General features: G+C 41.2%; 1 protein-coding gene across 3 annotated transcripts in view; it reads right to left on the reverse strand.

Annotated features, from left to right (window-relative positions):
• Positions 1-23,924, reverse strand: part of PLEKHG1 (pleckstrin homology and RhoGEF domain containing G1) — a 229,563-nt gene that overhangs the window by 138,553 nt on the left and 67,086 nt on the right. The window contains exon 1 of one of the 3 annotated variants that reach the window (XM_082633369.1): positions 472-501. The exons of the other annotated variants lie outside the window; for them this stretch is intronic. The gene's annotated coding sequence lies outside the window, so the exon portion shown is untranslated. Of the gene's footprint in view, positions 1-471; positions 502-23,924 lie in introns of those variants that run through there. 3 annotated transcript variants of the gene reach the window in all.

Below are 23,924 nucleotides of genomic sequence, written 5' to 3' on the forward strand. Positions count from 1 at the left end.
TCTTACCCCTAGGTCCTTCATGACCTTTTTTTTTTCTCTTAAATTCCATATATATGTGTTAGCATACGGTATTTGTTTTTCTCTTTCTGACTTACTTCACTCTGTATGACAGACTCTAGGTCCATCCACCTCACTACAAATAACTCAATGTCGTTCCTTTTTATGGCTGAGTAATATTCCATTGTATATATGTGCCACATCTTCTTTATCCATTCATCTGTCAATGGACACTCAGGTTGCTTCCATGTCCTCACCAGCCTGGAATTGATCAAGGAAGGTCTGAAGCAATGAACTTCCTTGACTGCAGGCTTCTTGAAGTCTGCGACCTTCATTACTTTTGTGGCCAGCACAGGGTGTGTGGCCAGCTTGCAGTCTGCTGGATGAGGAGAATCAATGCCCACCCCTTGTGTCCACACCCACTGGGCTGCCTGACCCCCTCACCCTCCCCTGAAGCCCCTTTCCTTGCCCTACCCCCAAGGCCGCCCTGGCTGCAGCAGCCGTTCCATGACATCGCTTCGTCTTCTCTCCACCCCGGACTCGCACACTTCACTCGCCTGTGAGGTTCTGGCCCAGAACAAGATTTGCAGAGGTAGCAGCTTCCTGTCCCCTCAACCCCACAAAGAATGGCTCCATCTTTGCTTCTGATGTCTGAGGCCCCGGGTACCATTGTCAAGGGGTCTGCATGTGAACTCAAGGTTTTGCAGCAGCAGGGAATACTTTGCTGGTTGTAGCAGGTGGACGCTCAGTAGCCACGGTTTTCCCTGACAGGAAGCTGAGCCATGACCATGCCTGCTGTGGGAAATGTGGCCAGGAAGAGGAAGAAGAGTAATGTCCTGCCCATGGAGGGCAGCCCCACCCTTCCAGGTTCCCACACATACACTTCCTGACAGAGACCCGCCCCAGGCCGACTGCGCTCTTCACGGGGACGCAAGGGGAAACGGCTCGCCCTCGAGCCCGTGAGGTCATCTCCCCCCTCCACCCCCTGTCAGTCTTATTATAAGATACCCTCCCCTTCCACTCACACAAAGGGGCACAGTGAGGAAGGAAACACCCTTTTTTCTTTAGACAGAATATCTAGAAAACCAGAATCATGCTGAAGGCTCTGTAAAGGTCACTATGGCTCAAGACAAACTCAGCTCATGGAAGTTTGCTTCTAATTTCCTATGCTGTCTATGAGTTACTAACAATTCTCTAAATTTCAGAAATATAAGTGCTGTTCCCACCCACCTTCTAAAGAGGATGAGGGCTGAATCGGCCACATACTTCTTGGTAACCCCTTAGGACCCGGTTCTGGGCGCACAGAGGGCTCTCAGAAAATGCTGATTGTGTAAATGCACATCAAGCTGTGACGATATGGTTGTCAACTGCTAAAAGGGCTTTGAGCTACCAGACTAAGAATGGCTTCCATCTCTGCAGCAGATATCTGACCTCAGCTCTTACTTCAGGAAGGAGCTATTGGGTGGAGGGTGGGCTGTGTGGAGAATTTCTGCCTGGCTCCTGAGGTTTTCTTCCATCTGGGTGGGCTTCCAAGAGCTCGTGGTCTCTCTCTGACTCCTCACACACATTTCTCTTGGGGGCAGGAATCGGGAATTAGATCGGCAAACACAGGAGGGAAAACCGGGCAGGGGTAATCTAGCCCTACTCTTTGGCTCCGGTGGTAGAGAGCCATCCACAGGGAGCAAGGTTTTGTTTTACTTCCCAGGAAAGCTCTTCTCCTATGTGGGGAAGCCTGCCCCTGTTCAACCCCCTGGTGGGAAGGCTTCTGACGCTGAGTTTAGTATTAGGGTGCTCACCTGCCCACAGGTGTAAGACGCAATATCCAATGTCGATTTTATCAGTAATAAAGGTGGGGGGTTAGTCTCCATCTGCCTTGTTCCTTTGTTTCAAATTCTCAAATTGGTTCAGAAACTGGATGGAAGGAAAGGGTCTTAGTTGCCCTTTCCCCACAAGCCCCAACATCTGGTGGGTTGGCTCTTGGACATGGCATTTGGGGAGCAAAATGACTCCTGGAGATTGACGCTTCTGGCAGATGCTGTACCAAGTGTGGGCCACTGGTGTTTACTCAGCAATTTACAGCAAATTGTTTTGTGCCAGAGTTGGCTTTTATGGTCATGCCATTGCTTTTTGGGTGATCTGGTGAGCAGCTTTAAGCTTTATCCCATGTGCAATTTTGACTCTGCCAGCTGACTCAGCTTAAGATGACTGCTCACAGGCGAGGGGCTCTTTTAAGAGCATCAGGCCTGCAGGCATCAGGCCTCCCAAGCAGGGCTCAGGTCTCACCCACTAAGCAGATGGCTGGGTGGCCTCAGCAAGTGTAGGCTTAGCCTAAGTGTCGGGGGCTTTCGGAGGCAGGCTACCACTGCCTGCCCTTGACCTACACAGTGCAGGGTTCTGAAGCAGGTGTACTGAGGCAAAGAGTCAGTTGTAGGAAAAGGAGAGTCTGTGTTTACAGGCTTTCTAGACATCAAGACTGGAACAGCGCTGCAAGGCAGCAAGTTCTGCACACACAGCCTGAGGAGACTGAACTTCAAATGAGTAATGCCAGGCAGATCCAGGCAGCGCTTGACTAATTGCTCCAATTCTACTCTGCATTCAAGGCCACGAGGAAACTGAGGGGGGGCAAAATCTGAACTTAGATGGCTCATCCACAGGTTTGAGAGTCTCCCCACACTATGGGGCCTCCAGCTGACTTGGGTTCGCTTGGTTCTCTCACTCAGATACCACTGAGATTCTGCTCTGGACTTGGCGATGGACTTTGGATCAAAGTGCTGCATTTAGGGATGATAGCTGTACATAGTTAACTGCTGCAGGGGATGGGAAATAAAACCTATTTTCTAAACTTGGAGGGCATGGAGCCATTGGTGTTTGCATAGTTCTCAATAAGAGGAACGTGGAGGAAATTCTCAAAATTTTAAAACAAAAGAAAATGAAAAGAAAATACTGATGCTCTATCCTCATTTCTTTTCTCTAAGTGATAACCACAACCCAGGCTGAATGGCTCTGAACTGGATGCTATACCAAAACCAACCAAGCACTACAGCATAACTCCCCCGTGCCATATGTACAGTCCTCAGTGTTGTAGAGGTCGCACATGGGGAAAAGATTAACGCATGTGTGGCTTCTGCTAATGCTGATAATCACTGAAAAACATATCTGTAAATTCATATGGAATTTGGATGCTCACATACACAAGCAGGTCGTGCTGTTTAGAGATGCTCATTCACTATCAAAGGCATCTCTTCTCTATCCGCCCTAAGAGTAGAGAAAACGTGCTCAGACTTGCCCATCTAAGAAGATGTTCCCTTGACTTTCCCTGTGTCCTCCTCCTCCAGCTGTAGGTCTCTTCTCCCCAAGGGTAAAAAATCACAAATGGGGCTTCCCTGGTGGCGCAATGGTTGAGAATCTGCCTGCTAATGCAGGCGACACGGGTTCGAGCCCTGGTCTGGGAAGATCCCACATGCCACGGAGCAACTAGGCCCGTGAGCCACAACTACTGAGCCTGCGCGTCTGGAGCCTGTGCTCCACAAGAGAGGCCGTGATAGTGAGAGGCCCGCGCACTGCGATGAAGAGTAGCCCCCGCTTGCCGCAACTAGAGAAAGCCCTCGCACAGAAACGAAGACCCAACACAGCCATAAATAAATAAATAAATAAATAAATAAATAAATAAATAAATAAACAAATAAATAAAAAACCAAGCATTTGAAGCCCTTAAAAAAAAAAATCACAAATGGCTGATCTGTACTTCTCTTCATTTCTTCCCCAAATCACTCCAATCTAGTTCTCCTCTCACCCTCCTCAACCACCCAAACAGCTCTCTGAAGTATAATGCTTCCTAATCCCACTGCCATTTATCAGGCTCTTTCTCCTATAACTTCTTGACAGCATCTGACACTTCTGACTGCTCCCTTCTTCTTGAAGCACTGGCCTCCCCTGGGGACCAGGATCTCTTATTATCTGGTTTCTCTCCTACCTATATGGACATGCGTTTTCAGTTTCTTTTGCAGGACCATCCAATCACTGATTTTACCTTTGGCCCAAACATCTGAGCAACAGACCAGTATATCCAAGTGACTATTTGATATCTCAGCTTTGAGATTTCACAGGAAACTGAATGCTACTACCATTTGCATGGATATACCAGCCAGAAATTCTGGAACCATCCTTTCCACCTTTGCCCCAGATGGTCAAACCATTACTACCTCCAGTTCTTGTTTTTTTTTTTTTAGCTCCTAACTCTCTCAAATGGCGCTTGCTTTCCTCTGTCTTTACCCTGCTCATCTTTCATTTGTACTAGTATAACGTTCATCCTGGAGGGTATAGGACTGTCGCACCACAAACTTTTCAAATTGTAAATCTGATGTCACCCCACCTTTACCCCATCAACTGAAAACTCTTCCATGCTTTTCCTTTCTTCCAGGACAATGATCAGATCTTTGACACGGCCTCCCACTCCTCACAGGTCTAGTCCTTGCCTCCTTGCTCACCTTACCAGCCTCTGTAGCAGTACAGTCTCACTGCTCTTCTCTAAGTTCCTCTAGGGAGTCGTGGTCTCTCCACATTGCTCTTCTGCCATGAACGACCTCCCCCCACAGCTACTACTGATCTGTGAGAGCTCTCTACAATGACCACCTCCTTAAGGCAACGCCTGCATTTTTTTCCTTTCTAGCAATGATTATTTGGTTTATAGTCATCTCCCCCACTAGTCTACTCTGCAATATTGATGAAGGTGGGGGCCATGCGTTTTTTGCCCATATCAAATCCCTAGAGCCTGGAATAGTGCCTGGCACATAGTACATACTCAATGAGCATTTGTGGGGTGAATGAATGAACAACTATAGTGCATTGGAGACTTTGGTAAAATGAGTCTGTATGATATTTCTATCACAGTTGTTGTAGTGTTTAAAACCATGCTATTGTTATAATTAGATGCTAAGATTGGATTAAAAGAGTAGCTGGTAATTATAAAAACATTCCCATGGGAAAATATGATCTACTTTATGTCCCCCACTTTATTATATGGATTCTTCAAAGAGAGCATTGTGGTGAAATGTGGGCTGCCTATATTGGTCTCCTATTTAGATTTAAGATTCACTTCGTCTGCGCCCCTAGAAATCCTACCAATATTGCTGAACAGAGCCATAAAGCTCAGGAAGTTTAACAAATGACTAAGCATCTCATTGCAGATTAGTATTCATTCTAAGATAAAAACCTAGGTTAAAATATATTAAAAACTTTTAAATGTGCATTTTATTAAAAACACAGCAACTGGAATAAAGAAGAGGCAATGGCACCTTCTCATGCCAAACCCTTAATATATGGCAAAAAAGATTCTCACATTTAAAAAAAAAATAAATTTGTTTATTTATTTATTTTTTGGCTGCACGGGGGCTTTCTGTACTTGCAGTGAGCGGGGGCTACTCTTCGTTGTGGTGCGCGGGCTTCTCATTGCGGTGGCTTCTCTTGTTGTGGAGCACGGGATCTAGGCGCGTAGGCTTCAGTAGCTGCGGCACGTGGGCTCAGTAGTTGTGGCTTGCGGGCTCTAGAGCGCAGGCTCAGTAGTTGTGGCGCACGGAAGATGTGGGATCTTCCGGGACCAGGGCTCGAACCCGCGTCCCCTGCATTGGCAGGCTGATTCTTAACCACTGCGCCACCAGGGAAGTCCGATTCTCATATTTATTTTCTCCTCTACATCAAAGTAAGGCAAGGCTACTATCCCTTAGTGTGGCACCTTCATTTATATATGCAATTTTATAAGAATTTGTTTAATATATTGGTTTATAAAATTATTAATATTGTCCTTTTTTTCATGGGTTTATTATCTATTTTCTCAGAAATGAAGGATGATACATATAGACTGACTTCCAGTTTACAATTAATGGGTATTCAGAGATGTCTGATTTTAAAAACTGCAGTATCAATGTTAACCTAATATGATAAAGCCCAGGTTTTCAAGCCATATTTAAAAGGCACATAAATGTTTTTTTTTCTTTTTTTAACATTTTTATTGGAGTATAATTGCTTTACAATGGTGTGTTAGTTTCTGCTTTATAACAAAGTGAATCAGTTATACATATACATATATCCCCATATCTCTTCCCTCTTGCGTCTCCCTCCCTCCCACCCTCCTTATCCCACCCTTCTAGCTGGTCACAAAGCACGGAGCTTATCTCCCTGTGCTATGCAGCTGCTTCCCACTAGCTATCTATTTTACATTTGGTAGTATATGTATGTCCATATATACACTACCACTCTCTCACTTCGTCCCAGCTTACCCATCCCCCTCCCCGTGTCCTCAAGTCCATTCTCTAGTAGGTCTGTGTCTTTATTCCCGTCTTGCCCCTAGGTTCTTCATGACCTTTTTTTTTCTAGATTCCATATACATGTGTTAGCATAAAGGCACGTAAATGTTTTGTCTTTAATTCATATATTCATACATTTGCTCATGGATGGTTAGAACAGATTCCCAAGAAAGCCTCAACACTTGGCAGTTGGAAATAACCATCTGCTACAGCAAAACCTTTGTTATTTGTAATTCTACCCTGAAACTGAACCCTATAAAATTGTAGAACTCTCTATTAGATTGGTGCATAACCTTAAACTGGAGAAGTGCCAACATTTCTCTCTCTCTTTTAAAAAGAGTATGTGGGTTAATTACAAGGCGCTGATTGATGGGGATTAGTCTTTATCCCTGTCTGCACAGAAGTAATTCCTACCACTTCCATCAATTAGATTGGGTCAAGATGGGTAATTCAGGCTGAATCTAATATAAAAACTTTTGTTTACTATGGCATCTGAAGTTAGCGTGGATTATTTTTGTTAAGAAATAATTCTTATTTATCAATGGCATAAGGAGCTAGATGTCTCTATGCTTATTTTATAGAATTATTAAAGCTTGTTCAAGCAGTGCTCAGTTTAGGTGTTCACTGGAAACAGATTTTAAATATTTGACTAGAAAAAGTGAGAAAACATATTTACCTTTTCTGGGGCCCCGTTTGCTCTCTAAGTACCAGATAATACTCATACCAACATTTAAGGGGTCACAAATACTATTTACATTAAAGACAAGGGAACACACTGAAAAGACCTTGAAAGGTTTCCCTCTTTACTCTTGCTGAGAACATGTGATATTAGACTTTTAAATTAATGAACAGTTGACTTGCTAGATTTTCTAGCTAATGGGATTTGGGCAATCTCAGAGAGATGCAGCTTTAACCAGGTCAGCTCCTTCTTGGGGTGACCTTCCTTTCATCTCCCAATGGTCTAAACTTCCCCCTTGATGCCACTGGAGGTATATCCCTTCCCTCCTTCCTCTTCTGCTGTGGTTGTTGAAGGCTCCCAAATCTGGCAGTGCCAGAAATCTGCTCTTGCTTCTGCAGACAGCAAGGAAGTGAGCAAAGAAATACAACTCTTATAGATAATTTTAAATGGTTGTAGCTACCACTATCAATAAAATAGTACAAAAGATAGTATGACAACTCACCATATTAGAGATTAAGCAGGATAATATATTTTGCCTCAAGTTAAATGGAAAACAGACTGCTCAGACATGCGTTTTCAGAATTCAGAAGTTCTTTCCCAATAAAGGCAATGTTCTACATGAGGGGTAGTCAGATGTTGTGGACACAGGTGGGCCTCCTCATCTTGTGTCTGTGTATATCAGAAAGTGGCCTATCTCATGAAGATGCCCTGGAAGGGATGATATATGAACTGAATCCAGAATAACAAATAAGAGTAAATAGGAGTCAGCCAGCCTGGAGTTTCAGGATGAGGTTAGGAGCAGGTATAGGGCGTGCTACGTGCAAAGACCCAGGGTGCCTATTTGGGGAACTGTAAGCAATGTAGTGAGGTAGTAAGTGGTGTGTGTGTGTGTGTGTGTGTGTGTGTGTGTGTGAGGTGTAAAGAGGGAGCGAAATAAGAGACAAGACTATAGAGGTAAACAGGAATCAGGCCATGAAGAGCCTTATATATCTTAACAGAGTTTGACTTTTCCTGAAGCGTGATAAGGTTTTGAAGGGTTCAAAGTTGAGCGGTACCATGATCAGATCTGTGTTTTGAAAAGAAGACTAAATGAAGTTGGAAAACGGATTGGAGGAAGTAAGAATGCAAGTAGGCATATGAAGACCAGCTGAAAAAGAGATGATGGTCTCCTGGATAAAGGCAGCTGGAGTGGGGATGCCTGTGGCTTGGGAACTGATTCCCTGGGGTTGGGTGTGAGGGGAGAGAGCAGTCAGGAGGAGCTCAGGTCTGCGGTGCAGGTGACATGGGGCTCACAGGGGTGTGTGCAGAGAAAGAGAGGCGTTTTGGTCGTGGGGTGGTGGGTTGTTCAGGGAAATGATGAGTCCCCCATTTTCAGACATTTACACTACCCCGTATTTTTCCCCCGTTATAATTAATCCTTTGAAAACATTTTTGTACATGTATTATTTTAGTGCCTTTAAATTGCATTAGTCGCTCCTTCAGATTAGAATCTATCTCCCCCATCTCTGCTTCTCACACTGCAGTGGTTCAATAAGTGTTTATCTCATGATATCCTTGGGATAAATTCCCAGGAAGAGCACTGCAGGATCAAAGAGGAAGACTTTGATAATTCTTACTATATACGGTCAGATTTTATCCAAAAAGATCAAGTTTTTTTACTTCATCAGCAATAATGCAGGAGTATATCTCTTTTTCCTATAACCTTTTCAGATCTGGCCTTTGACTTTCATTTACTTGGTAGGTGTAAAATTCATTTTAAAATTTGTTGAAGTTGAATGTACAAATTTAATTTTCTATTTGTTTTATTTTGGGTGAAATAGCTGAATGTTTCCTTGGACCACTTATTTAATTATAATCTGATATTGTGCTCACAATTATATAAATTCATCTGTGTTATCAAGTCTCTAAGTTTTGCTATGCATATTTTCTCATTTTGTTGCTTTCACTGTTTTAGTTTTAAAAGGTTTTAAATTTTATGTAAATACATTTTCCCATCTTTCCCTTTTCAATGTTCATTTCTTTTTTTTTTAATTCTTTAAAATTAAAAAAAAAATTTTTTTTTTTGGGCTGCGTTGGGTCTTCGTTGCTGCGCACGGGCTTTCTCTAGTTGTGTCGAGCAGGGGCTACTCTTCATTGCGGTGCGTGGGCTTCTCATTGCGGTGGCTTCTCTTGTTGCGGAGCACAGGCTCTAGGCGCATGGGCTTCAGTAGTTGCAGCACGCGGGCTCAGTCATTGTGGTTCACGGGCTCTAGAGCATAGGCTCAGTAGTTGTGGCACACGGGCTTAGTTGCTCCATGGCATGTGGGATCTTCCCGGACCAGGGATCGAATCCGTGTCCCCTGCATTGGCAGGCGGATGCTTAACTACTGCGCCGCCAGGGAAGTCCCACAATGTTCATTTTTTCAACAAAAATTTCCCCTTTGTAGCTGGAACTGTGCTACTCCAAATCCATAATTCTTCAATTCACTGAGAGTTTGTTGAGGTATCCACATTGTTTATGGTATGTGGTCTGAATCTTAGACACTTTTTTCTTTCATATTATATCCTGTGGTTAATAATTTTACTAGTTTTTACTTGATTCATCTATATTTTACAGGTTTTTTATTATGATATCTGCAAGAAGTATTTCTGTAGGCTCATTTTTGCTATTTAATTTTATAATCTTAGATTTAAATTATCCTTGTGCTTAATCTTCCACTAAGGGAAATATGTTTTATCACTACAGACAAGAGGCTAAAATAAAACTATCTCAGAAAGGGTGTACACCAGCACCATGACAGGTGCTTTACATAAAATCACTCTGAAGAATAAGTAGTATCACACCTTTATGAGTGTAATATAATATACACTCATATTATAAGTAATATTACATCTCATTCCTTTACAGATGAGGAAACTGGGGCTCAGAAGGGCTGAACAATTTGAGCAGGATCATAGAGCTAGTAAGCGGCTGAGAACCTAGTGAAATGCATTATGGATGCCCTAGAATGTCACCAAAGTTAAACAGAATACAGATGAATTTTCCATAAAAAAGAAAGGGGATAAAAGACCCTCAAATATGTTTGAAAGATGAAAAACTGAAAGATGAGGTTGTGGGGTAGGACCTCCCTTCTCCTAAGCACCGCCCCCCCCCAACTGGAAAGCATGAGAGGAAGAAGCAAAGAGCAAGAACACATGAGTGCCCTGCGTGAGCATGCGCTGGAGACAGTGCAGGTTGTGAAAGGCACGCGCTGCCGTGTCTGAAATATCTGGTGTGAGTCCTGCTTCTGCCGCTTTCCAGCTGTGTGACTTCAGGCAAGTTCCAAAGCGTGTAATGGAACGTGGACTGAAGCGGGCAAGAATGAGCGAGAAGAGCTGCCAGGAGCTGTTATCACAGGGCGGCACCAGGGAAATCACAAAGCACCTGCAAATCACCTGCCCCGCGCTGCCTGCTGGCACGTGACAAGCTCCCCAAACGGTGCCCGAGATTACTACACGTCTCAGCCAGGCCACGTCATCAACTCATACAAAAGTTTTTCGGGTTTACATTTTCAAACAGGAAACAGTTCCCAGTGTGTGTGTACCTTTTCTAGGAAAGGTGTGACGCGTAATCTGGCATCATGCAATTTGAAATGCAAATGAAACCCAGGTGCCATAAACGCAGTTCTATAATGATCTGTAACAAGAACTTGTTTCTTTTTTTTTCTTTTTTTAAATTGAAGTATAGTTGATTTACAACGTTATGTTAGTTTCAGGTGTACAGCAAAGTGATTCAGTTGTACATATATATATGCTTTTTCAGATTCTTTTACATTATAGCTTATTACAAGATATTGAATATAGTTCCCTGTGCTATACAGTAGGTTCTTGTTGTTTATTTTACATATAGTAGTCTGTATATGTTAATTCCAAATTCCTAATTTATCCCTCCCCCACCCTTTCCCCTTTGGTAACCACAAGTTTGTTTTCTGTGTCTGTGGGTCTGTTTCTGTTTTGTAACAAGTGCTTGAACCCAACCATCTCTCCACTCCTCATTTCGGTGGCTATCATGCTCAGAGGAGCTTCTGTAACTTGCTGGTAGCAAGCTGATGCTGGGGAAGTCAGGGGGAAGAGGGCTTGGCCTCTGAGGTCATTAATTCTGTCATTGTTATTAAGTAAAATAGCAGTTACTCAATTTCCTCAAGAGATGAGGAGTTCTGCCCAACTGAGCTTTCTGATCACTTCAGGGTTAACCATAAAAAACTCTTTTAAGTCTTGTTAATTTTTTTCTAAGTTATACAGGTTCCCATTAATTAATTATATTAAATTAATATAATTTAACCTTCCTCTGATGATTAGACTCTTGCTCTGCCTTTGGGTCAACTCCACAAGGCATGTAGCGCCAGGCTCTGGGAGGAGAAGATGGTGAAGTGGCTTAACAAGGACTGATCACATAACACGGTTCTGAAGGTTTATGTTTTCTCCTTAAATAAATCCCTCATGTCTAACTAGTTTGTGTTTGTGGTGGGGAGGGAGGGTTTCTTCTAGAAATCGAGTTTAGAAAGAAAATAGTCCATTAAGGGCTTTGGCTTACCTAAATTTCACTCGAGTACAGGTGAAAATATGCCTTAAACGAGAGTCTAGTGCCCTGAGAAGTGTTTTTGAATATATTTCAGCATCTAATAGCAAGCATTGGCTACAGACAGGCAGAAGAAAAGCAGCTTTGTCTAGCAGGCTCTTCATCTAAACACTGACTAGGATGGGGGGCTGAGTTAGCCACAGCTCTGCAGAGGTCATAGATTACACAGAATGTTTACAAAGAATGCAGTGCTAGATAGATGTGCATATGCTTGAAGATAAAAGGATCTTTTAGTAGAATGGCCCTTACCTTCACAGTGGTTTTGGAACTTGTATCCATGATGATTTGCCCTTTTGAAGAGGATGCTAAAGCTTAATTTTCTATGGCAAAAGGACTGCAGACAAATGCCAAAATTCTATTCCCAGACCTAAATTATATAATCAGAAATACAGCATTCAAACTGCACATCAAATAGTCTCGCTTTCTGGCAGACTATGAAAAAAATCAGTTTCAGTGTTTGAAGTAGGCATCTGTTTATGTAATGCAAGCAACCAGGACTGCCAAACACAATAATTAAATGCTTTAACAAGTGAGAAATCTTGCCAGAATATGTAATTTGAGGGGGAAAATAAGCAGAGAGCTGATATGTAGCAGAAAATGCTGAATTATTTATTTCCTACTAGTTAGAAGCAGACACTCATGCTGTGAGCCTACCTGCAGAAATATTAGAGAGGAAGGAGGGTAGCAGAGGTGACCAGTTATCTTCCTTTTTATCTATCAATGTGCTCTTTCCTCCTACCTAAACTAAAAACAGGAGGACTTCTCACTCCCCTCTCACTATAATCTTACCTATGTGGAAATGAAATTAAACATCTACAAAGAAACAATAAATAATCCTAGTTTTCTCTTTTCATTCTTTGAATTATCAACTAAAAATGTAGTCACTTTGGGCTGTGCCTCTATTTCTCTTTTGGAGAGGGTGGACTATGATTTCCTGAGTCCATGATACGGAAGTGCTTTTGTATCATTTACTTCTGTTAAAAAAAAAGGAGTGGTACACCTACTCATCTTTAAAAATGTCTTCTAATTCTAAAGTCTTTGATATGATTTTCTATCATAGCATTCAAAGGAAAAAAATCATAGTACAGTAACAAATAGCTGAGATACTGTGCATCAATGCTTTAATAGTACTTAAAATAATATTTGAAAACATCCCTTGATATGTCTTTTACATTATAATTAACTTAATGTATGTATATTATATGTTTACTATGTACATTTACTACATATATTTATATATTAAATAGTTTATGCTAATTATATTACACATGTGTCAAAGCAAGAATGACTTAAAATTTTCTGTATTCTTTTCACCTCAAGGTTAGTATCTGTGAAATACAGCCTTAATTTAAAATAGGCTTATAATTAAAATGAGCGACTAATTAGATCTTTTCAAAGAATTCAACTTCTAAGACGACTGTAAAATCATCCTTAATTGTGATGTTCACTCATCTCCACGAACAAGCAATATAAATGTCTGCTGGTTTCCTCCAGGAACATCAAGGAACAAAGGGGAAAGCACAGGAGGCAGCAACAATTTCTAGAACTTGTATACTTACTACAGAGCACCTCGTAGCATTGATTTATTCCTGTGGACAGCACTGGAATCGGGCTCTAATTTTCTCCATGGTATAGAGAGAACCCAGGCAGAGAGCATCCTTGCACCACTTATAAAAGGTGAGGCAGTGAAGAGAGGAAGACTTCTGGTCACATGCTTTTTTCCCATTATTTAAATAGTGGTTCATCAATAACATCTTCACGTCTTTCGTGTGCCCTGGAGGGTAATTTCTTTAATGTCAGGGATCCCGTTGGTGCAAGGGACCATTAGTTCCTGACTAGCCTATGGAAAAGCCCCCTAATTATTTACAATAGCCAAGACATGGGAAGAACCCAAGTGCTTATCAACAGATGATTGGTTTAAGAAGATGTGATATATATATATATATATATATATATATATATATATATATATATGCAATGGAATATTACTCAGCCACCAAAAAGAATGAAATATTGCCATTTGCAGCAACATGGACAGACCTAGAGAATATCATACTAAGTGAAGTAAGACAGAGAATATTATATTATATCACTTATATGTGGAAATAGAAATATTATATGATATTACTTATATGTGGAATCTAAACTATAATACAAATGAATCTATATACAAAACAAAAACAGACTCACAGACATAGAAAATAATCAATAATCTTATGGTTACCAAAGGGGAAAGGGAGGGAGGGGGGGATAAATTAGGAGTATGGGATTAACAGATACAAACTACTACACCTAAAATAGATAAGCAACAAGGATTTACTATATAGCACAGGGAACTATATTCACTATCTTGTAATAACCTATAATGGAAAATAATCTGAAAAAAATATATATATAACTGAATCACTTGGCTGAATATCTGAAACTAACAAACAAACATTGTAAATCAACTATACTTCAATTAAAAAAGAAACAGAAAAAGCTCTTAACTGGTTACCCCCTTTCCACTCTTATCTGTAATTCATTCTTTACCCCAAAGAGCAAACCTTCAAAAAGCTAAGCTGGATTACATCACTCCCCTGCTTGAAACCTGTACATATGTTCCCACTGCATTTAGAATAAAAGACTCCTCAACATGGCCTGCCACCCCACGCACGATACAGCCCTCACCTGCCTCTCCAGCCCCGTCTCATTGCCCCACTCGTCATTGCTCACCAGTCTCTTACACGTTCTGGCTTTCACTCATTCACTCATTCTCTCATTTTTGTCCCAACTTCAGGATCAGCCTTCGTGCCAATGAAAATCCACTCTCTTAAGAGTCCCTTGTTCTCTTCATTCATAGCATTCACCACAATGTGTAATTATACACCTAACGATGGTCTTTACAATTATCTTTCAGCTCCACTAGCTCTAGGCTTCCTGCAGGTACTTCCAAGGTAACCACTGTATCCTCAGCACCCACTACAGTGTCTGGCATATGGAGCCCGTCCTTAAGTGCTGGCTGCATGAAAGCCTGAGCAAGTGAGGTGTGGAGGACTCCGGACTTGACAAATTCCTCAGCAGTCTTCGGCTTTGGTTCCTTCTTACCCATAAGGGCTCTGCCCTTTCTTCTTTAAAGGAGCATGCTTTAGGATGGGGAAAACGCAGCAACATAGGAGCTGTAACATTATGCCATTTGCCTTGGCCAAATGGACTACTCTTGGGGGTCAACAATAAAAAGGCCACTTAGCTATGGATGCTGTGTGATCCAGGGTTTCCCCAACAATCCTAGGATAATTAGGGAACCCAAAAGTTTGCTGAATGAACCCCAAAATGTGAAAACATTTTTTATAACCCTTAGGTCTAGGGGTGACAGGTTGTGCAACTCCAGGGGGCCCCATTCCCGGTGGAGTGTGTGGAGCTGGTCTGTGTAGCTGCAGGTGGTGGCCCTGCTCAGTTCCTTAATGTTGCCTCTCTGGACTATTCTTCCAGCTTTAATTTTTTTTTTTTTTTTTTTTTGCGGTACGTGGGCCTCTCACTGTTGTGGCCTCTCCCGTTGTGGAGCACAGGTTCCAGACGTGCAGGCTCAGAGGCCATGGCTCACGGGCCCAGCCGCTCCACGGCATGTGGGATCTTCCCGGACCAGGGCACGAACCCGTGTCCCCTGCATCGGCAGGCGGACTCTCAACCACTGCGCCACCAGGGAAGCCCTATTCTTCCAGCTTTATGCTTTGCTCCTGGGTTTATTCTTTGTTAAAAACCCAATATTTATCTTATGCAAGTCTTTAAAAATATGATTAAATGGATCATATTCCTTATAAAGTTAAAGAAATAAAAGTCAGTGAGAGGCTATGAAAAGTGAAGCTACTTAAGTCAATTTTTTTAGTAGAACACCACCAACATTACTGATTTTTGAAAAATGATTCCTCATTGCTTATTTACTTTGAAAACATAAGCACATGTGAAAATATTGTATAAATTTTTTCTTGATGGTTTTTCTTGATATTCCTATTAAAATCCATGGGGTTTATATAAACATCTTCTTCATTGAAGGAGCAGGGATAAAAATTAATAAAGCCACGTCTTTCCTTCAATACAAAAATCCCTTAGTAATCTCAGGAATGGCTTCAAAAGGAAATTAGAAATACATTTCAAGGTCAAAATCTGAGTTAGCGCGATGTCAACATGGAGAACACCTTTGGTAAGAACCTGAGTGTAAGAATCATTCTTTACAATTGCTGCTGCCAAAGGATCTAAATGAATAGTTCAAGTAACTCTGACATCAAGTCAAGTATTGAAAGTAATTGAGGTAAAAATTTCCCCCAAAGAACATCTCATGATTTTCCATGTTAGCTAAAGAGTTAATTCTCCCCTTAGAGTGAAGCCTTGTGGATTCGAGCAGAAGTAATTACAAGCGAGTCAGGCATCCAAGTAGGTCAGAGAATGCCCTCTGTAGGAACACAAATACCATCTCAGATGCCTCTTCAGCCCTCACCTGCCCTGGCCAAAGTCATATTTTCTTCCTCTTCGCTCCTACTCATTTTGTACAATACAGACACATCCCAGGTCTCTACAATTATGAGCCTTGCAGATGCCCGTCCGCCTCTACTTGAGGGCTAGTTCTAAGTCAGAGACCTCCCTTTGTCTCTCCTGCATCCACAGTGTAGCCGTGCAAATGTTTGACTTAGAAAAAAGAACCTCGGTACTTGCAGTGATCTTATTTTAGTCATCCGACAATGCTAGGTGGGGGAGGAACAGAGAAGCCCTGAGAAGAAGGCTTAAGTTAAAATGTTTAAAAATAAATTAGGATCAACAATTGCTTTGAGTCATCACTGCCATAAAATAAAAAGATTACTGCCAGATGCATAAAATATATTGGTCACAATAACTTGGCTCTCATTTTACTTACATTTAAGGTCAAATAAGACATTATGCTTTGTGTTACTTTGTACAGAATAGGAGGACTGGAGAAACTATGGATTTTGTAGCATCAGAAGACTAAAAGTTTTCCAGAAATGAATCAACATTTAAGTAAATGAAAGAAACACAAGGTTTTAAACCTCTACTGCACTCTTCTCCCAAAATAATCAACATATTTTCAGGATGACATATAAAGCATTCTGATTTTAAAGTCCTTTGTCCAAGTGTTTCAGGTCAGACCTGATCGGGAACACTGCATCCCAGCTGACAAGAATGCCGAGGTCTCACTTGGTCATGAGAGCCAGCAAGACTCCATGGAAACCAGTGAGTCCCAGCAGATCAAAGAAGAGGTCAGCACTCAACAACTGCCTCCAACAATCCCAAAATAGAAACTATGCTCAATACAGGTACAATTGCTCAAATGGACCACTAACTTTTATTGCAGAAGACCTCAAAATATCACCCCCCCAAAACCCAGAAATTTACAAAGGGAACTTTTGGCTCTTAGAGAAAACCATAATTTCTTCTTTGGAACTAGACTACTGGGAGTTGAAAAATATTTGAGGGAGCCGTAAAGAACCAAATCATTTTGCACTTTGTCTAGAAGGTGTTCTGGTGTTTAACTCTCCCATGATAACTTTTTATTTTGTTCTCAGAAAAGTTACAGGAAGGGCGGCCAATGCTTTACATCCTTTCCTGGCAGGTACAGATAGCAGTGAGGTGCACATTCACTCCTTGCAGAAGCACCAGGACACAGCAGTACATGGGCACAGGGCGCCTTCCCCGATGCATAGAAAAACTCTCACACCTGACAACAGCCAGCTGAAAAAAACAGCAAGTACGCTTTTAGAATCCATCTTCCCTTTCATATTCCTGGAAGGACCTATGTGTATACAAGTATTTTAGCCACTCTTGTATACAAGTCAATCTTCAAATACTTCTGCTCTTTATGTCTCTTTAGACACACATCTCAAAAAGAGACAAGAGGTCTTGAAACCTTTTAATATCTGCTGATTGAGAAATCTTTTCAAGGGACAGGTAGCACTCGACAACAATACATAGTATTTTTACTTGTTATTGTTGGTGGATTTAATATCACCTTGAGCTCTAAAGGAGGGTCAATTCTGCTTCTCGCCACTTCCTATCTTTCCATACATGTGAATCCTATCTTTCCATACATCTGAATTCGGTTTCTCTAAACGTTCCCAAGCAGCATACGCTCCTTACACAAAAGAAAACAATGTGATATTAGGGTCATTTTAATGCAGGAAAATGTTTCTGTTTGAGTTAATAAAACATATTGTTTAGACACATCTGTTGCAAACAGGAAAAACTAGACTGCTATGAATAAGGAAAATTAATGATACTCTGGGAGGTTGTCACTGGAAACTGTGCTTCAAACTACTCTTTCCCAAGATACTTTATAATGTTAGATTGTGTGTTACAAGAAGTCTGCCCTGCCCAAACCCCATTTTAGTGCCGCAATAAGACAACATATTGCTGTCTCTTGTTTGCTGAAAACACAAAGACTTGATTGAACAGATAATAGAAACAAGTAGCCTTCTTAGGCTTCAAAGACTAGGTATCCATAAAATCAATGTGCGGAAATCCTTTTTAAAAGTCATGTCTACAGCCATTCAAGATTTTGAAAGTCTGATGTTGGGATGTTAGAAACTTGAAATCTTAGTAGTTACGTGACCAAAGGTGATACAAACCCAGCCCTAATATATGTTTAAACAGGCCCAATTTTCATGTTGTAAGATTTGAATGGTTGGCCTTCCCAGCTCTAAACAGACTAATATAGCAAATAAATTTTTAAAAGTTCATCTTTCTTATTGCTCATCAGTTTAAAACAATATGTGTGTGTGTGTATCTATATACCTACCCCCTTTGTGGAAAAACTAAAGAATTTTATAAATGCAGTTGGTATACTGGACTAGAAGACAAGACACCTTGATTCTAGTTCAGTCTCTGGCACAAACTTGCCGTGCAAATTTGGAGGTGACACCAACTTTCTCTGTGCCTCAGTTTCCTCATAAGCAACATGAGGTATTTAGGACTAGATCTTTGGTTTTTTTTCTTTTTTTTTTTTTACCCTTCCCCTCCCCATATCCTCAAGTCCATTCTCTAGTAGGTCTGTGTCTTTATTCCTGTCTTACCCCTATGTTCTTCATGACATTTTTTGGTCTTAAATTCCATATATATGTGTCAGCATACAGTATTTGTCTTTCTCTTTCTGACTTACTTCACTCTGTATGACAGACTCTAGGTCCATCCACCTCATTACAAATAGCTCAATTTCGTTTCTTTTAATGGCTGAGTAATATTCCATTGTATATATGTGCCACATCTTCTTTATAGGACTAGATCTTTTGGGTGTCTAAAATGAACACCTAGGTATGGCTGAGGTGAGCACAGAGAGGGGTGGAGACACTAGGCTTACTGGTTATCTGGAGGGTAGATTTCTACCCCAAGCAGAGAAGAAGGGCATTTCATGAATAGGCAAGATGACAAACAGATGTTAGGTCAGCAGCAAATGGACCAACAGAGCAGAGGGGGTATGGGATGGAGAACTAACACGAGATTCTGCTGGACAGAGCCAGACAAAAGAAGCCCTTGAAGGGGAAAGCCAGTGTTATCCCGTGGTGGCCTCAGCTTGTTGAGAGGAAGGTCAAGTTTACCCTCGTTCTTCAATGTTTTACTCTTGGCAATATTCCAATCTGAATATATGGCCTTACTTTAGACAACTACCACTCTATCAGACTGCAGACAGTGGAACATCTGGCCCTCTTAATACATTGTCCACATTATATGTCTGCATTATATTTATATAACTTGCCTCTTTTATCCAGAGTGCTGCCAGGGTGGAAGGAGGACTCATTTTCCTGTAGATACAGCATTATAAAGGATAAATAGGTAACAAAATTGCCTACATTGATCTACGTAACTTGGATGCTAAATACCCCAAGAAGCCTGTCCTCCTGGTTATAGCGTAGTCCCACCCAGCTGTCCAAGGCAGAAGCCTGGAAGCCATCCTTCAATTATTGGACTACTTTCCTCAGGCCCTGTATCTATAGTTTATGTCTGAGTTCTAAAGATAGAGGAATAGAGAGCAGAAAGTATTTTTTAACAGAGTAATTCTCACTTAAAACTCCATCAGCTATTTAGAAGCATCTGCCCCAATTCTGCACAGAATATACTTTGACTCTGGCACATGCTCCAAAGAGCAAAGCACCACTTGGCCTCGGGTGGGCTCTGTGCGTGAGTGATTCTGGATGGCAGTGTTGGCTGGATTTCAGGCACTTCCAGTCATGGAGAGCTCAGCGACTTAGATCAGAAGATGAAGACAAGACCACAGCTGTTCATAATATGAGATGTGCCCCCCCTCCCTCCAAGGTGCCAAGACATAACTTGAGGAACTTTGTAGAAGTGCGGTCTGCAATAATATGTAGGGATAAGAGCCAGGGATGGAAAGATTATACTCAGAACTATGTTTTATTTAGAAATAAAACTGCAACAATTAAGTATAATTGCCCCAATTTCATGGGCATTTTCGGTTGCTTACCCAGCATCTACTTTCCACTTCTCCCTTCACAACAGCTTGTTTTGCTGAGGCATCCACCCCCTTGTCCCTCCTACTCACGGTCACATCCTATTTTCTCTAAATGGTTCATTTGGGAACCACATTCTCCTGAATCAAGATACCATATGATTTAACCCATTTACTGAGCAACTGCTCAGTATACAAGAGGGAGCAAAACTAAATAATTTGCCTTTTAGGCTAAAACCTGGTGGTGGGGAGAGATAATTAACCTTCTTTCTATATATAAATACAAACATTTGATGTTTAAATTGGTGCTCCCAAAGCATAGATGATTTGTTTAATTGTAAGTCCGAATGAACTTCCAAGAAGTAGTTGGAAATAATTAGAAGAAAAAGTTTTCTTGGATGTCTTTCAAGATATTCAGAAGAACGATCATGGAGGAAGAAAAATAAATTTAAGTGTTCAATATCTCACAGCAGGTCAGCTGGTCATGTCAACGAACCTCTTACCATCTGGTCTTTGTATTCTAAAGTGACCCCATGAGCATTATACTTATTTTCATAAGTGTTTAAAGTTTCTCAGATAGGAAAGCTCATGTTCATAAAAATCATAAATGTGGAAAACGTAGAAATTTTATTTTGTGTCTAAGAAACACACAGTTGAGGCTGGTCTCTAGATGTACAAAGAGGTACAACAGTTCATTGAGTTCCAAAGGCAAAAAACTCTACATCCCCCATGAGAATCCAGCGTTTTACTATTTGCTTCTCAGGCTCACTCAACTCTACACATAGAGGCAGAACCAATTTAAAAATGGAACACATTCCAAAAGACTCCTGGTAAATGGTTGTTTATTTCTACAGGAAAATGTGTTCCAGGTTCTATTGGTATAGAGGGTTCCCAGCTGCTTTGCCTGTAAAAGCTTTTTAACCCATAATGCTTCTCAAATGTGGGATCTAACCATAGGTTATCAGTGTTTTTATGGAAGAATATGTCTCAGAGACCAGGGGGTAACCCTGATTGGGAAGACGGCGACTTGAAAGGCAAAGATTTCCTTACCCTCCCCCTTCTTCTCTCCATCAACCTACTATTACCATAACCAGCCAATTCTCACTCTGGGATTTATGAGGGAGGAGGGCTATCATGATCTGCATGTTCTTCCTTTCTACAGCCCACTCTTCTTCTTCTTCTTCTTTTTTTTTTTTTTTTTGGCCGCACCCTGCGGCACGCAAGACCTTAGTTCCATGACCAGGGATTGAACCTGCGCCCCCTGCAGTGGAAGCGTGGAGCCTTAACCACTGGACCGCCAGGGAAGTCCCTGGCTCACTCTTCTGAATTACTTATTCCTCCCCACTCTCCCTAAGAGGTCCACACAGGGCATCATTCTTACATTCTCATTCTCCGCTCAGGATACCAGGCCCCATCTTACTATTCATTTCAAAGCATTCCCCCTAAACTCTTGCACAAAGTAAATAAGAATGCCTGGGTATTCGAGTTTCAAAATTCAAACTGGCATAAATTATAAATATATCAAACTTGAAAGTGCTATATAATTGTAATGTGCTTCTATTACTGCTTTGATATGTTGATGAAGCTCTCCTGAATCATTCTTATACACGAGTACTCACGTCTGTATGACTTATAGTTTTGTAGCTAATATGTGTCTCTCTAAACTCTGATATCAAGATACATGGCCTCATAAAAATGTTTATGCCACATTTTCTAGCTGTGAGAAGTTCTACAAATATTGGAATCGCAATTGTTTATATGAACAGTGGGGAAGAATATTAGTATTGGCAACCGGCCACCCAAATGGCCTGAACTGCTTTCCAGGTACAGTATGGGTTAAACAGGCTCTGTTTGCCAGAGGACTTCCCACACATAGCTTTATATCTAATGAGGAAAAAATACACTCCAAAATATTTTTCAAATGAACTTTTGGAAAACAACCCTGGCTTAAATTGAAGATTGCCTGCGTGTAACATAGGCTGTGTGTACACATGGTTTTACTGACGGAACCCTTATTAGGTCCCAGTCTTTCCCTACAGAATCCTAGTCTTGAATGTTCAAATATTCTTGAAAATTTTTGAAGTTTTGAAATTTTTCTTTGGAAAGTTCCTTTTGCTAAGAGAGAGGTCTTCCCAGATCCCAGTGGTGGTGTGTGCTGAGTCAGCCAGCACCTCCACACCTTCTGGGGTTTTATCTAGCTTTGCCTCCCGGATGGACAAGGGAGAGGAGGGCACAGAGCAGAGAACTAATGCACCGAGCCGGGTGTTCCACAGCTGGGGGATGTGGTTCCCAACTCTTCACCCCATCACCTTGACCCCAAGAAGGAAGAAGGCCATTCCCCTGGGAAGGGTTCTTCCAAAGGCGCTCACGCAGTTCAATTTCACAACTTTAAGCCTGCAGACAAAGGAGACTTTTTTTTCTTAAGTAAATATTTTAACAAATAACTTCTCCATATAGGCAAAATATTGCCAAAATTAGTAATCTGCATTTTGTTTAGAAATAGACTTTGCAAATGCATTTAAATGTGAATTAAGATGGAACACACACCTTGGCAGGTGAAACTTGGCTACACCGTGTTTCAAATGATTATTTTGCCAATACTTATATTGCTGAAAGAGAGGGTCCCCAAACCTCCAGTTAAAATGATAAAGTATGGAGTTTTAAAAGCTGGCTCTGAATATGGGGTGATTAAATAAAGCTAAAAGACCCATCATTACAACTTATATCTACCTATAATTCTTAATGGTAATTCTTTATTTGTCATTAACTATTTTCAGTAAATTGACTTGTACTGTACTTCCCTGTTATTTTTATCATTAATTTAAAAAACAGTTCCTTAAGACTAAACTGTATTTGCAGATTTTATAAAAAAAACTATATATATAAACATATAAATGTAGACAGAGCAGAATAATGATGCATCCTTTCATCTACCTTCCACAATGATCAACTGATGGCCAATCTTGTTTCATAACTTTCCCCACTCAATCTCATTCCACTCACAGATTACTTTTTTTTTTTTTTGCGGTGCGCGGGCCTCTCACTGTTGTGGCCTCTCCCGTTGCGGAGCACAGGCTCCGGACGCACAGGTTCAGCGGCCATGGCTCACGGGCCCAGCCGCTCCGCGGCATGTGGGATCTTCCCAGACTGGGGCACGAACCCGCGTCCCCTGCATCATCAGGCGGACTCTCAACCACTGCGCCACCAGGGAAGCCCCGCAGATTACTTTTTAGCCAATTTCATTTAAGTACAATTTGTATACAATAAAATCCACCATTTTAGCTGTGCATTTCTGTGAATTTTGACAAAGAATACAATTTTGTAACCTCCTTTACTGTCAAGTTATCAAGATACAGAATTTTCCCATCACACCAAAGAGTTCCCATGTTCCCTTTCATAGTCAATTCCCTTTCCTTAGCCCCATCCCCTGGTAATGCTGTTCTCTATCCCTGTAGTTTTGCCTTTGTGAGAACGTAATATAAATATAATCATACAATATGTAGTCTGTATATGAATCTGGCTTCTTTTACTTAGTCTAGGGCCTTTGAGATTCACGTATGTTGCCAAAAATACCTGTGTTTTGTTGCTTTCTATTGCTGAGCGGTGTTCCATTGAGTAAATGTAGCATAGTTTGTTTATCCATTCACCAGCTGATGAATATTTGTTTTCTTTTGTTTTTTCCACTTTTTTGGTAATTGTTAATAAGTATATCTACTCTAAACATCCACATACAGGTTTTTGTATGGATTATATCTTCATTTCACTTGAGTAAATATCTGAGAGATTGATGAGTTGTATGGTAGTTTATATTAAACTTAATAAGAAACTACTAAAGTGTTTTCCAAAATGGCTGAACCATTGTGCATTTTCACCAGCAGTGTACAATGCCCTGTATCCACA

Source organism: Mesoplodon mirus (genome assembly GCF_964341445.2).
Source record: "Mesoplodon mirus genome assembly, chromosome: 10".
Taxonomy (NCBI): Eukaryota; Metazoa; Chordata; class Mammalia; order Artiodactyla; family Ziphiidae; genus Mesoplodon; species Mesoplodon mirus.